Source organism: Aotus nancymaae, unplaced genomic scaffold (assembly GCF_030222135.1).
Source record: "Aotus nancymaae isolate 86718 unplaced genomic scaffold, 86718_ANA_hifiasm-v0.15.2.pri h1tg000041l, whole genome shotgun sequence".
NCBI lineage: Eukaryota > Metazoa > Chordata > Mammalia > Primates > Aotidae > Aotus > Aotus nancymaae.
The window spans coordinates 1,836,558-1,852,050 of record NW_026988455.1 but is presented as its reverse complement, the minus strand read 5'-3'; the positions used below and the strand labels follow the sequence as shown (position 1 = coordinate 1,852,050).

At 40.2% G+C, this 15,493-nt stretch overlaps 1 protein-coding gene across 2 annotated transcripts in view; it reads right to left on the bottom strand.

Annotated features, from left to right (window-relative positions):
* The window catches only part of AQP9 (aquaporin 9), a 44,307-nt gene that overhangs the window by 21,483 nt on the left and 7,331 nt on the right, over positions 1–15,493 (bottom strand). The gene's annotated exons all lie outside the window — the stretch shown is intronic.

The following is a 15,493-nucleotide window of genomic DNA, read 5'->3' as shown; positions in this document are numbered from 1 at the left end:
GGTAGCCAAATATATATATATATATGAGATCCGTGTGTACCAAAGTGGGAAGATCTCCAAGGTATATTATTAAAATTTTTAAAAAGATGCAGAGCATCAGCAGAGCTAAAACATGCTGCCAATTGTATTAAATACATCGCATGCATTTCTTTTTATTTATATGATCTCTTTCTATGAATACATAAGCAGCAGAAATGGGGTTAGACCCTAATGCGTTGGGGGGAGTGCATGACTGGGATAGAGGTTGGAAGATAACTTTTCATTGTATATCCTCTCTCTTTTTTTAAGTCCATATATTTCCTAATTTTTTTTAAAAATGAGCCCCACATATTTATTGAACAATCAGTTAAAACCATTTAATCATAGTCCATTAAAGAAATACTTGGTGAAGGACAGTTCTTGAGAAGGAAGAACAGTTCCATACAAGTTTGGTAGGAAAATAAGACAGAAAATGGTCACCGGCTTTCACATGCTGTGGTTTAAAAAGCTGGTGTGGCCCTGGAGGCATAAGTGTAGGAATCATTAGATGATTAGATGTTTAGATGGAATCCAGCTGGTGTTTTATAATAAAGAAGAGCAACTAACTCGAGGGAGGGCTTGGCGTTGAGCAATACATATTATTTAGGGGCAGGAAAACAGAGCATATGAGGAAATGTTTCAGAAACAAATATGTCTTAGGAAAAAGAGATTAACAATGTGAAGGTTTTTTATCAGGAAGATAACAACCTGCTATTGTGTCATTTCATAAAGAGATGAAAATGGCAGCATCTAAAACTAAAATGTGAAAGGTTGCACAAAGACTTTTTTTATTATGATGAATTAATTCTAAATAGCTCCCTCAGGGCTCATTTGTGAGGTCCTTTAGAGGAGTATAATTTACAAACAAGAGATATTTAAGACGTATAGAATGATTTTTCTGGCAGCAGAGAAATTACGTAGATGATGCTTTCATGTCTCTTCCAGTCCCCAGTTCCAATACACATCTGCTTGTCTTAGCAAGCAGAGAGAAGGTGGAGAGCTTTGTACCCTACAGTGAATGTTAAATACAGTTGTAGCAAGAACATGTCCCCTTTCTCTTTCCAAAAAAATCCCTTAAGTCAGTTTTATAGCCTAACAATTTCGCCTAGACTTGACATTATTTTTTCCAGAATCCTTATCTATTATGATAAATGCTAGAATTAAAACCACATTGGTGTCTTCCTTTCATTTTAATGTAAATCCAATTAACTGCTCTGGGCACAACTTTCAGGCCAACTGACATTTTAGTAGTATTTCCTAAAATGAAGAATAAAACAACACTAACAGCTGAGATAACTTGATTTAGACAACCAGGGCTAAGAAGGGACGCAAAAGAGAGAGGCCAGCCCTGAGCTATTACTGCTTTCAAAATAAGCGTCTCCCCTCTTTTATGGTCCTGATGTACATGCACTTGTGTTGGACTGGAGGGGACATAAAAGCTTTAAATGGCTCAAGTGTGCCCGTGGAGGCTTCTGCCTTGTCAAAATTCACTATGATTAATACCCTCCTCTTCCACTTTAGATGCTGGAAAGGCTTTTCTAAGGAGGATAATCAATGCTGTGTGCTGCAGGAAATAGGAGGAGAGATGAGCAATGTAGGAGCTTCAGTTACCCTCATCAACATTGCCACTCAGAAGACTGGAGCCCAGCTTTCCAGCATTGCATCCTAATTTAGGCATGTATTTATTACAGCCCGAAAAGCAATGAGAAGGCCAGGTAACTGCCTCCTGGTTTCTTCCCTTGCCTGCCTCCTCTTGCCTGTATTCACAGCACTGGGACAGCAGATCATGGACATTCTAATGTACTAGGGTCTGCTTGCTGGCGATCTGGTCACCCACTCTGGTTGTGTGTTCAGTGTATTTTTTATTTCCTCCAAAAATGAGAGAACTGTTTTTTATGGTATTGACGATAAAAGTTCTATTGTGATTCCTCATTCTCACCTTCAAGAACTGCCATAACTTTCCCTTTTTAGACTCAAAAAGACCCATTGTCATATCCAGTCTGTCTTGATTTTCCTGGTCTCCTCATCTAGAGAGCATTTTTAGGCCCATCACCCATTCGGATTCTTCTCAACAAACCTAAAGCTCCCCTCTGAAGTTCAGCTGTACTGTTTGTACGCTACAATAAGTACTTAGTTACCTTCCAAGTGCCTAATCTTGATTTCCTTATCTAGAAAGCAATCTCTCGGGTTCCTTTCCATATTAACATTGCGGACATTCTAATGTATCATGGTCTGTAATACGAGAGTTTCTTTGATTTTATTTCTGTCTTCTTGGGTGTTCTGCTTCCTAAGTCCACCACCCACTCCTCCTCTGCAGGCCGACAGACCTTTAAGATTTCTTCCACCTTCTTGACAGGAACTAGCACTTGCTCAATCTAGCTGCCTCCTCAAGAAGAATTATAAAAGTCTCAAGACCGTATAGGAGATGAAGGGCACGGCAAAGCCACGGACGCAGTGAAGATCTAGTCTTCAAAGTTCCTCATTCATCTTTCATTCATGTTCTCCCAATAGCTTTGCCAAGCCTTCTCTTCGCTTATCAGCACAACCCACCCAGCTGCCTTTCTGCACATAACACCGTGTTCTAGTTGACTCAGCACCTATTAATGGATGTGAAGACCAATGGTAACTCAGAATATCACACAAACTTTGTATTTCAGTTATCCAGCACTGAAGAATTCACTACCCCTGAACTTAGTGGCTTAAAATGATAGCATTTATTTTGCTTATTAATCTGCAATTTGGGTGGGGTTTGGTGGGGCATCTCATCTCTGCTCTACTTGATATCAAATGGAGCGGCTCAAAAAGTGGAACATTGGACTTATCTCAAAGCTTGCGTATTCATGCATCTGGTGGTTGATGTTGACTGTGCACTGATACCTTAGCTAGGACTTCCAAATGGCTTCTCCATGGGGTCTGGCTTCTTTACAGAATGGTGGCTGGGTTCCAACACTGAGGATCATATAGGCTCCAGAGACTGTGTTCTTAAACCCTGCACCATGCCATCTCTCAGTTATACCATTTTGCTGGTTCTGAACTTGATAGCATACAGAAGGCATGTCATATAGGCATTCTCCCTACAACATCTAAATAAGTGTTCGTCTGACCCATATTGAATTACCTTTAGGGATAGGGAGCTCATTACCACATTAGGCAGCCTGTTCTATATACTTGTTTCTGTTCCCATGTAAGGAAGTCTCCTTCCTTACATGAGGTTGGTGGCTTCCTTCCTATAACTTCTGTCCCTTAGCCCCAGGCATACTGTTGAGACCAAGGAGAATAAGCCTTTCACATACCAGGCATTGCGACAAGTGGAGGGGCATAATGCCCTCCCTGGGTTTTCTCTTCGTTTGGATACTTGTTCCTTCATATTTGATCTGTGCGGCTCCTCAGACTCCCAGTGAGTCTCACCTAGGTAAGCTCTAGGTTGTCAGTGTCCCTCTTAAAACAGAGATCCCAAAAATAGACATAGTCCTCCCATATTTGTGTGTCACATTATGACGTGGTAATTGACCCTGTACCTTCTGACTCATGGCTTCTATTGCCATCTGGTGGGACACTTAGCCATGGAATGTTATTTAACTGTTTACATATTTATGCCTGATTTTCTCAATTTTGTGATAAGATTTTCAAGATAGGGCACTGAACTTTTTTTTGTCTGTATAACAGCTTCTAGTATATTGGTTGTAATTAAATAACAGATCCTAGACGTTATTTCCAGGGATGACACTTGTTGGCAATGTAAAGGAACATGTTATTTCTCATTCTCAGTTTGTTCATATGTTAAAGGGGAATAATGATATGTGCCAGGTTTGCATCAGATGGCTTTTTGATAAATACATAACACTAAAGAATGCAGTATTTAAACAGCAAAGGGCAATAATAAGGGTAGGATATTACTGTTTTTAGTATAAACTCAAAAATTCCAGTTTAGCATGAATAGGTTAAGAAAACAGACCCGTGAACTTAACTGTTAACTCACTGCCTGGAAATAAAAACACAGAGAGAAAAGACATCTATAACAGAAATACATCTATTTGAAATACTTTCTGTTTCATTCCTAGTCATGGGATTTAATTTTGAAGAGGGAGGGAAAGTGGGAAGCTGATAAGATCTTCCAAGTTGTTTTGACTATTTGTGGTTACTCCCCAAAGATGGGCTATTTCATAATTGGCAGGTTTTTAGTGCTTTTTATAGGAAAGCAACACTAGAAGGGAGAAAGTTAAATGCTTTTTAAATTATCAGGTTCCATACATGAAAGAAGGAAAAGAGGCTCATTGGAAAAATAGGAAAGACATTTGAAAGGCAGAATTCCTATAAAACACTGATTTGTGGGAAGTTTCCTTATGTCATTCCCGATCACCCAGACCTAAAATTCTGGAATTATTAATACCTGTTATTCCTTCCCCTTCTCTCCCTTGGCCACCCATAGTCCATCATCCCCACATCTTGCAGAGCCTTCATCTGCAGGCTCCAGTCAGTGTCCCCACCTCCATTCTCTCCCCAGGCAGAGACCATGCCAGATGAAGCACCACACACCACTTCCCTGCTGCTCAGGAAATGCCAACCCAGAGTCGTCGAGCCAGTACTCAGGGACCTCTATTGCCTTGCCTCATGATGCCCAGCCACCTCTTTCCAGTATTCTTTAGCACAGATCTTCTGCATCAGCCAGGCTGACATCCTAGTCACTTGAAGCCCTTTGAGCTGATGACACTTGTTCTCATCTTTGCACATCTGCTATCCTCTACCTTTCAGAAGAAACACCCTTTCCTTGTACCGTCCCCAACTAAACCCAATATATTCTTAATGCTGAGCTGACATCCTGCCTTCTCTATAGGACTTTCTCTGACAATGGAAGCCCTGATTGGCTTCCTGTGCCTACTCTACGACGCCTGCACTTTGCCATTTTATTATATACCTGCCACCTAGTCTTGTGGCACTCCCCCCCCGAAATTATAATGTCCACCAGGGAAGTACTTTTTTTTTTGCAGATTAGTTGGAGAAAAAGCATACGAATTTATTTAGCATGTATTTAACATGGGGAGAAACACAGAGTGATTACCCTCATTCTTTATATTCCATGCTTAAATAATATTTGATGAAAGATATTAAAATATCTAAACTTAAGCAAGGGCAAAAAAAATCCCATTTCCTTGCTTTCAAGAAAAAGCAGGAAAAGATAAAAAATTTAGTTTGGCCTATCCATCTGATAGAGACTAATAGCCAGAATATATAAGGAGCTCAAACAACTCAATAGCAAACAAACAAACAAAATCCAAATAATCTGATTTTTAAAAATGGACAAAATGTCTGAATAGTCATTTCTCAGAAGACATACAAGTGGCCAACAAGTATATGAAAAAAATGTTCAAACATCATTAATCATCAGGGAAATGCAAATCAAAACCACAATGAGATAGCATCTCACCCCAGTTAAAACAGCTTCAAAAAGATAGGGAATAACGGATGTGGAGAAAGAGGAACCTTTATACACTGCTGGTGGGAATGCAACATATTACAGCCACTGTGGAAAATAGTGTGGAGGTTCCTCAGAAAACTAAAAAAAGAACCACCATATGATCCAGCAATTTCACTACTGGGCATGTATCCAAAAGCAATAAAATCAACATGTTGAAGACATACCTGCACTCTCACGTTTACTGCAGCACTATTCAAAACAGCCACAATGTGGAATCGACCTAAGTGCCCACCAGCCAGATTAATGAATAAAGACAATGTGGCATATGTACATAATGAAACACTATTCATCCATAAAGAAGAATGAAATCCTGTCATTAGTAGCAATGTGATTGGAACTGGAGGTCATTATGCTAAGTGAAATAAGCCAGGCACAGAAAGACAGACATCACATGTTCTCACTTCTAAGTGAGAGCTAAAAAAGTGGATCTCATGAAGACAGAGAGTAGGTGGGTGGTTACTAGAGGCAAAGAAAGCGCAGAGGAATGAAGAGAGGATGATTAATAGGTACAAATAAACAGTTTGATGGAAGAAATAAGACCTAGTGCTTGACAGATCAGTAACATGCCATAGCTACTAATAATCTATTGTATATTTCAAAGTCACTAGAAGAAGATAATTTGAGTACTCCTATCATAATCAAAAGACAAATAAGGTGATGGATCACCCAATCACACTGATTTGATTTTTATATATTAATGTATGTAAATCTCCCATGTACCCCCAAAATATTGACATCTATTATGTGTGAATAAGAAAGAAAAGCAGGAAACAAAACTACACTGAATAATCCTCCTTTTAAAAATGTGGAAATGATAAATCAATGGGAATCTTACTAAAAAAACCCAACTTAATTTGGGGGTAGGATATGACATGTGAAAATTGGGAGGTGTAATTTCTAAGAAATATCAAGTGGGACTGCTGGGCAGTTCCCCACTGAGCCATGACCCCTGTGACAAGCTGTTTACTGGATACAGTGTAAAACCTCACATGGTGAAATGATTATCACAAGCTGAAATGCTGGGAACGGAGAGAGGAAATAAGCAGCCCACAGGTTTTATTGCACGTAACCCTTCTCAAATCTTTTGTATATTCATTACTTCCTTTAAAGTGTAAAACAAGATAGTCCTAGCAGAATACATGGTGCATAACAGACACTCAGTAAATATTTGTTCAGTGAGTATGTAAGAACTGAGTCCTTTCAGAAAAGCAGTAGTTAATGAAGTTTAGGAATTCTTTTGCAACGTGGGGCCAGGGACCACGACCCTTAGAATTACTGCAAGAGGTCTGTGATTCCCTGTGCATTAAACATTGCCCAAAAGGGAAAAAATAGCATGCCTTCTATCCACCTTTGGTGATCTTGTATTTTCAGAATTAATGAATACTAAAAGAATGTTGTAGCTTATAGAGTTCTTGTAAGTTTTTGAAGTTAAAAGAATCTCCTTGGGAAACATTGTCATGGGTTTTGGAATAAATACTGTACACAAGTTTACCATCTTGAGTCATCTGTTGAGGGTAGTATGAATAAAGGAATACTAGCTACTCTCTGTTTAGTTCATTCTTTATGCCAGGTTGCATGCTAAGTGCTTTGCTTGTATTCCTTTATCACTATCCCATCATTAGCTTAACGGTCATAACATTCTGGGAGGTGAGTAGTAATATCTCCATCTCGTGTATGAGCAAAGTGAGGCGGAGAAAGATCAAAGCAACTTGCCTAATTTTACATCATTGTAAGGAGACAGAACCCGGATTTGATCACAGGTCTGTCTTAGTCAGAGGTCTGAACTTTTAGCCGTCACACACTGCATGGAACAAGAGGTCGTCAGATGCAACAAATGCCCCCAAGAATCCTTGGAAATCTTCAGGAAGGACAGTGAGTTTTCCACAGGATGTGGGATAGGGGTATCAGATTTTCTATCTGCATGTTAAGAGCAAAGGGCTGTTTGGGAAGGTGATGACTTGGAGATCCCAGGTAGCAGCAATCTGTTCCCAATCTATCCAGTATAAATTGCCTCATTGTAAACCAGACGTGTCAGTCTGAAGAGAAAGGGCAGATGCTGAAACTATTTGGGTGTCTCCTTATCATTCTTGGTCTTCGCCAGGACAAGTGGCTTTTCTGGTGACAATAAGTATTGTCACCCTAGTTCAGAAAATACACAACACTTGCCATCTAAGCTTCTCAGGGACCTAGTTCAGAAAATACACAACACTTTGTCATCTAAGCTTCTCAGGGACCTAGAAAAGAAACTCCTTTTCAGCTCCAATTTCCCTTCCTTCCTCAGAGACCACTGAGCTATTTGGTGATTACCTCCAGCTTTTTCAATTTATGCAGAATTGATTTTCTCCATTTCTGCTCACTAGATTTCTAGCTCCCTTTGCACAGATAACTTCCGTCAGATGATCAAGCACCCACCAGTAGAAAACTAGAATGAAAGGTAAGAGTTAAACCCCTTCCTCTCCTGTTCTCTCTCAGGCTCCCCTCTTTTCATAATGTCTTCCAACTTTATGGTTATCAACACACACTCCCCGCTAATGCTGACCAAACGTGCCTAATGCTAGAAGTGAGTATGGGCCTAGAAGGGGCCTTGTCCACATGGATGAGCCACGCCCATCAGCCACATGGGTTTCTGTGTTACCGGTCAGCATTTGGGGCACTTACCAAGGAGGTGAATAGTTCCTCCCACTCCCACCTGCCCCTTTATTACATTTTATTGAGCTAAAGTCAAACAAGTAACCCTGGTGGACATTCTAAAATGCCCCAATACCTCCAAGTCTTACCCACTGGGTACGTATTTATTATTGTTCTTTCAAATACTTTTCTTGGAAGCAAATCCAGTAGTGCCAGCTTGGTACATTTGCTCTGTGCTACGTGGACAGCAGCAGCGTGGCCCAAGCACAGGAGCTCTGTGTGACTGCTTTACCTTGTACCCTGCTGCAGGTCTTCATGGATACAGGAAAGGAACACCTTTAAATTATTAAATAAAAATACCCTCAAGTAGATGATGTCATTAAATGATGCAAATGTTTATAGAAACAGAAGTCAGCATTAAAAGAGTGTATCTGTGGCAACACAGATTTTAAATTAACTGATTTGTATGTATATATGCACACATATATATGTGTATGTGTGTTTATACACATTATATATGTGATATGTATATTCTCATTTAGTCCCCTTTAGGGGGAGGTAAACTCTCCTGTTTCCATCTAAAATAACCTTTGGACAAAGAAATTAAGTAATTTTCCTGAGGTCGTATGTAGGGTAAACACGCCTGATAGCAATAACTTAAGCATACCCTTTGACCCTATATGGTAATGTACCTGCATGTATGTTCTGAGCTAGGGAATCCGGAAGTAGCCAACCTAAAGCTTCATTTCCTATCTATGATAAACATCTGAACCCTGGCCAGTTCCATGCAACGTGGGCCGTAGAGGGGATTGAGGCTGTGAGTTTTGAGTTCATGAAGGTTTCCAGGTGAAAGTCATTAAGAGGAGAGAGTTAAGTGAAAATGCTCTATAAACTGCATGCAGTTTACAGGGGTTGCAGTTTTCCTGCCCGTTCTGCGGTCACTGGGCTGTCAAGTTATGTTGCCCAGCATGTTGCCGCTGGACTGTAGGAAGATGGGTATCTTGTCCAGCCTGCTGCTACTAGACCATTTCTCTCCCCTGTATGTAAGCTTCTAATAAAACCCCATGTCCCCTTTGCTGGCTCTGGGTCTTTCCTTTAGTCTCTTCAGCCAGATGAGTTTCCTGTTGAGGTTGATAGGGGTTCGGCACAACGCCATACAGCTAGTGAAAGATCTTTTTGAATTCAAAGTTAACATTTGTGCCCAATGTTCATGTTCCTTCCCTTATAATAAACTACCCTTAACTATACCTGAGTCAAGCAAGTAGTTTATCCAGATTTGTGCTTCAGACGAACTAAGATTCTCAAATTTGTAAGCACTTCCAATTGGAATTTGGCATCCATGCAACTATTCCTTCCTTCTTTCATTCATTTTTCTGTTTGTATGTACATTTGAATTTGAAGTGCCAAGCATGGCAGCTGTGGTAGTAAGCATGCAAATATTCAGACATAGGTTCTCTGGGAACTTGCTGACCAGTTAGAGAGGAAAGATACACAACCATAGTACAAACTAGAAATGGTAAGAACCACGAGGGGAGCGCAGATAACAGGTGGCACTGTCATTTAATGTTACAAGCTTGTTAACAAGTGGCTTAAGCATTTAAGACCAGAGAAAGTGCACGTGGAGGTATGGTTTTGTAAGCCAGTTTTACTAAGAAGATGATGGCTATTTTGATATTTAAGTCTTCTCAAATTATTCAGTCAGTTGATCAGTACCCCAAATTATTATTTTTTAAATTGTACTTTAAGTTCTGGGGTACATGTGCAGAACATGCAGGTTTGTTACATAGGTATACGCTGAGAACTATGGTTTCCAGCTTCATCCATGTCCCTGCAAAGGACATGAACTCATCCTTTTTTATGGATGCATAGTATTCCATGGTGTATATGTGCATTTTCTTTATCCAGTCTATCATTGATAGGCATTTGGGTTGGTTCCAAGTCTTTGCTATTGTGAACAGTGCTGCAATAAACATATGTGTGCATGTGTCTTTATAATAGAACGATTTATAATTATTTGGGTATATACCCAGTAGTGGGATTGCTGGATCAAATAGTATTTCTAGTTCTAGATCCTTGAGGAATCACCACACTGCCTTCCACATGGTTTAACTAATTTACACTCCCATCAACATTGTAAAAGCATTCCTGTTTCTCCACATCCTCTCCAGCATCGGTTGTCTCCTGACTTTTTAATAATTGCCATTCTAACTGGCATGAGATGGTATGTCAATGTGGTTTTGATTTGCATTTCTCTAATGACAAGTGATGATGAGCTTTTTTTCCCATGTTTGCTAGCTGCATAAATGTCTCCTTTTGAGAAGTGTCTATTCATATCCTTTGCCCGCTTTCTGATGGAATACCTCAAATTATTGAATCACCTAACATAACATTATGAAATCTGAAGTTATTTTAATACAGGCCCATGAGAGTTTAACAAATTGGCCTCATGAAAAGCTTGATTAAGATGCCATAAGATCAAGATTTCTCTTCTGATATTTCCCAAATCAGAAAGGTTTGCATGCTCTTACCTCAACCAATTTTGCCAGGTGGTAAACTGAGAAAGAAAAGTTCCCCAGTCTTGCATACGTGGGAATTTGATTTTTAATAGCCAGGCCTCCTGTAAACAGATGATACCAAATGGAAGGCTTAGACCCTCCCAGTCTCTTCATTTGCCCTTTCCTGGTGAGAATATTTTGTCTGTGTAGAATGTGGTTAAGGATTTCTTTAGATTGGATTCAGACTGGGGTCCCATGCCTAGAGGCAGTCTCTCAGTAGAATTAACTCATAGATGTGCTTTGCTTTGCCAAAAGGGTAATTACAATTTTTTTAAAAAAATATTGCTAGCATTAAAAATAGAAAAATTACATACAGATCTCTGGATTTCTGATCACTCTTGGAAAATTGGAAAATCTAGTAAAGCCTTACCCCATTCTTGCTTGGCCACAGTGGAGAGGGTCTGAATGGCAAATGCCCTCTGAGCCAGGGCTTACACTATGATTTCCCCCCAACCCCACTATACCCGCGTCACTCGTATGTGTTGCCTGTTTGGTCTCAATTAGCTTTGGAGCTGTTGACCCCTGTTCTTAAGGTCTGGGAAGAGGAACCCATTAAGCTTTCGGTGCCGGTGATTTCCTGGCCTTACAGATACCATGGTGATAACACATCTGGGGTGAGATGCAGCAGAGCCTCCTACCTCCTGGAGAAAGAATCTGTGGCTACCTTCAAAGGAAGGACTGCCTATAGGCAAAATTTTATCTAAGGTGGTGGCCATAGTGTTTCCAAAAAACACAATCCCCATTCTTGAGAAGAGAGTGGCTGTCACTCTTACCAGAGGCTTCCCTGCTCCTGTAAGTTTGTAACTGGAGAGGAAGGAGAATCAATGGCAATCTGTCAGCACAGCGCTCTTGGCAAACCCTGGCCCTCCAGCCCGTGCTGTGAGTATGTGTTAGAGAAGTCAGAGAAGTCCTCCATCCATCCTACTCCGCCCATTTATTTCTGCCTATTCAGCTTATGTGACTATAGCCTTTTAAACATATAAAGATAATAACAACACCAATAACAACTAATCTATATTCAGTGACTTTTATGAGTGAAGCACTTTCCACGCATTAGCCCATCAGTCCTCACAACCAGCCTGTGAGTCCAGCCCTCTTCCTGTCTCTATTTCACAAACTAGGAAACCAAAGCTTAGAGAGGTTAAGAGAATTGCTCACATTCCCGTAAGTGGTAAGTGTTGGGGCCGAGATTTGACTGCACATGATTTTGACCAGCAGGTGAATGAAAGAGGAAACATTGACCACGGCGAGGTCCTCTCACGCACTTTAGTTCTGTAAGTCTTCCCAATACTTAATCCCCAGTTAAAAACTGAAAGACTGAGCGACTTGATACAAGAAGTATTGGTGATAACTCAGTTTCAGAATCTTGAGCCAGACTCTTTCATTCCCATCCCAGTGTTCCTCCTGTGACAACTGCTGCTGCTTCTGGGGGTCAGCCTGTTCCCTGTATGAGCACAGTGTGCAGATGTATGCACAGCTTTCCCATCACTTAGTTTCCCAATTGCAAAATAAAACTTTCTCAGTCATAACAAAAATAGTCACAAAGAACCAAGACTGAAACCTGGATCTTCTGGTTAAAAATAAAGTATGTGGTGGCATGCAGCCTGAGAGAATATCAGGACAAGATCAATCACCCAAGAACCAGCTGTACTTGAAAAGAGATGATATTAGCGCGGGCTCATAAAGAGAGAGGAATCTGCAATTTGAGAGCCAGGTGAATGGGAACGTGGCCAGCTTCAGTGCTCTCCAAGCAGAAAAAAGCACCAAGAACCAACTCAGGGCTCAGAAAGGAGAGGTGATTGAACTCTGCTATCACTGTTGGGCTGAAAAGAACAATGCCCTCCTTTTCTGACCCCACCAGGCATTCACATCGCTCAACTCATCCTAAATGCTGACCTGGATGGGAACTCGATCACCATCCCAAGTACCAGAATACGAAACTAGAGAAGCATTTATTTATTTAAGTTGTGTGTGTCTGTTTTAGGATAACCGTGACTCTGAGTGGGCTGTGTGTGAGTGGGGGTTGCTGGGGACAGTCCTCCCTCTGCCCACAGGGCCCTACAGTGTCAAGACCACCTCCTGTCACTCTCAACCTGGGAGATCTCTGCAGACGGAGGAGTTCTGAGAACTGATGTGTTTCCAGGGTCTGCAAATCTCAAAGTGTATTCTACAGATCATTAGTCCCATGAGATGCTCCTCAAAAAAGGGGTTTGTGGTTAAGTAGATGTGAGGACAGCTTTACATTCTGTTCCCCTTTTAGAGATTTACAGAGAACATTAAAGGCTCTGACAATTCCTGCAGTTCAGAAAACTGCTTATTTGGGTTTAATCCAGTGTTTCCCAAGCATGTTTGGGAAGGACCACATATTTTCTTTCACTTAATTCTTATTTGCATCTTATGGAACTAGTGCTTTTCAGAACAGATTTTGAGCAACTCCCTACAAAAATGCTTTGAAGAGACATAGTCTACTGGGTGAGCTCTCTCATGGGGAGGAAGCGGGTGAAGAAAATACACATGAATATGTACAATTTTTTAAATTATAAAAGGGTATACAATAAAATATAAGAAATGTGTTTCCTTCCTAGCCCATATTTTAAATATTATTCTCCACAGGTAAGTAATATCATTACTTTCTGGTATGTTGTAAAAAGGTGTGCATGTGCCTGTGTGTGTGTGTGTGTGTATTTGTACAGGTGAGGGTATTTAACACATACCATTTCTGCCTGCTTTTTCTATTTGAATAGTTTAGGGTATTTTCATGTTAGCACATAAACCTTCTATTTCAAGGCCAAAGGGGAGTCTTGCATGGATGTACTCCCATTTCTTTAATCAATCACCTGTTGATAGAAGCATAGGTATTTTGGATGCTATTCTTATAAGAAAGCTTGAATTTCCAGACAGACTCTAAGGTGTGTGGCTGAGAGGGACTAAGCCTTCAAGCTCTTTATGGTCTTGACTGACTGTTCCAGGCCTGTGTCTTAGCATGACCAGCCAATCTTCCAAGATGGAGAAAAGAGCAGGGGGCAGGGCAGGCACACTGTGCAGGCACAGTTTCTCTTAAATCATTTGCTTTGCTTAGAAATTTCAGTGAACTCAGCAGTCGTACCCCAGATATGAAATTAGGTGCCTGCTGGAGGTATAGCGGGTACCTAATTTCTTCATGGCTGGACTGCCTCAGCCCTTTGAACCATCTGTGGGTTGTTAGGTCACTTTCACAGGTCTGAAGAGTAAAGAAGGGCCAACTTCTGCTCTCATTACTATGTTTTCCTTCTTGTCAAATAATGAGACCATGTTGCAATGGGCTTTGTCACTAATGAAAAATTAACCAAACCCACTTCTGGAAAGTAGAAAAAAAATACTTCCCCTATGAAAGTCAGTGAAAACAGTGAGTTTTCTGGGTAAAATTGAAATGCAAAATCAGAAGCAGAATCCTGTTAGGCAGAATCAAGTTTGGCTCTAGGAGTCTGCAGCACTTAGATCAGTGATCCAGAACGGACTTTTCTCCCAAGCACCTTAGAACTGTGAGATCTCCCAGGCGAGCCTGGTCCTCTGCGTTCATTGCTGAAAGGCAGAAGGCTGTAGGAAAATTCTCCTTTAGCTGCTACTGACTCAAAGTCTAAGGATGTCAACAGAGCTGGCTTCATTTGTAGGAAGCATGGGGTCTCTTAGTCATTCATGATCACACATCGTCCCACTTGGGGAGAAAGGGCGGAGAGCCATTTTTCTGGGAGAGTGCTCTTCAACAGGAACCTGCATCCCCCAGGCTTCTCTTTTCAGTTTTTTACTTCACAGTAATAATTTCTGGCTGGCGATATACCTGGGGAACCCAGCAGAAGCAAATGCAAACCTGCTTTGGAAGAACAACTTCACAGCTCAGGCCACGTGCAAGTCCCACAGGGAGAAATAAATCTCCCTGAAGAATTTACAATACAGATGTATAAAACGCTAAAGGAAAAGATCCTTTATGAATAAGAGTCAGTAGATCAAACAGGCAGAATGATTCGCTCCCCCAAAACTCGAGATGACAGAACAGTTTTAGAATATTATCAATATATTAGGCTGTGGTGAGTTAAGGAGATGAAAGAAATAAGCACACAAGAAAAGAAGCTAAAAAGAAGCTAAAAAGAAGAACCAAATAAAACATAGATAAATGAAAACATAATGAAATGAAAGGCTCAATGAATGTGTTAAACAGAAGATTAGATAGAACCGAAAAGGGAATTGGTGAACTGAAAGATAGATTTGAAACAACAACTATAGAAAATTCATCATGGATTAAGAGAACAAGAGAGAGAAATATGAAAAAATGGTTGACACATAAAAAAATGACAGAGTCAAGCATGTATACAAATATAATAGCAGTTCTAAAAGGAGAAAACAGACTGGGAGAAAGATAAGGTAATAAAGACGAAAATTTTCCAGAATTGGCGAAAATTATAACTCTTTAAATCGAAGATGAAAAATGAGTTAAGCAGTAGAAATAAATTCATCTTTAGTCACATTATAGTAAAATTTCAAAATAAAAGACAAAATGAAATTCTTATTAGTTACCCGAAAAATTCAGATTATTAAGGACAAAAATGAGACCAACAGGCTTGTCAACAGCAATAACAGAGACATTGGAATGACACCTGAAAAATGCCAAGCAAAAATAATCATCAACCTAAAATTGATCAGCTAATTTATCGTTCAACCTTGAGCCTGAAATAGACATATTCAGACAAAGGCTGAGAAAGTTTATCTTGGAATGACACCTGAAAAATGCCAAGCAAAAATAATCATCAACCTAAAATTGATCAGCTAATTTATTGTTCAA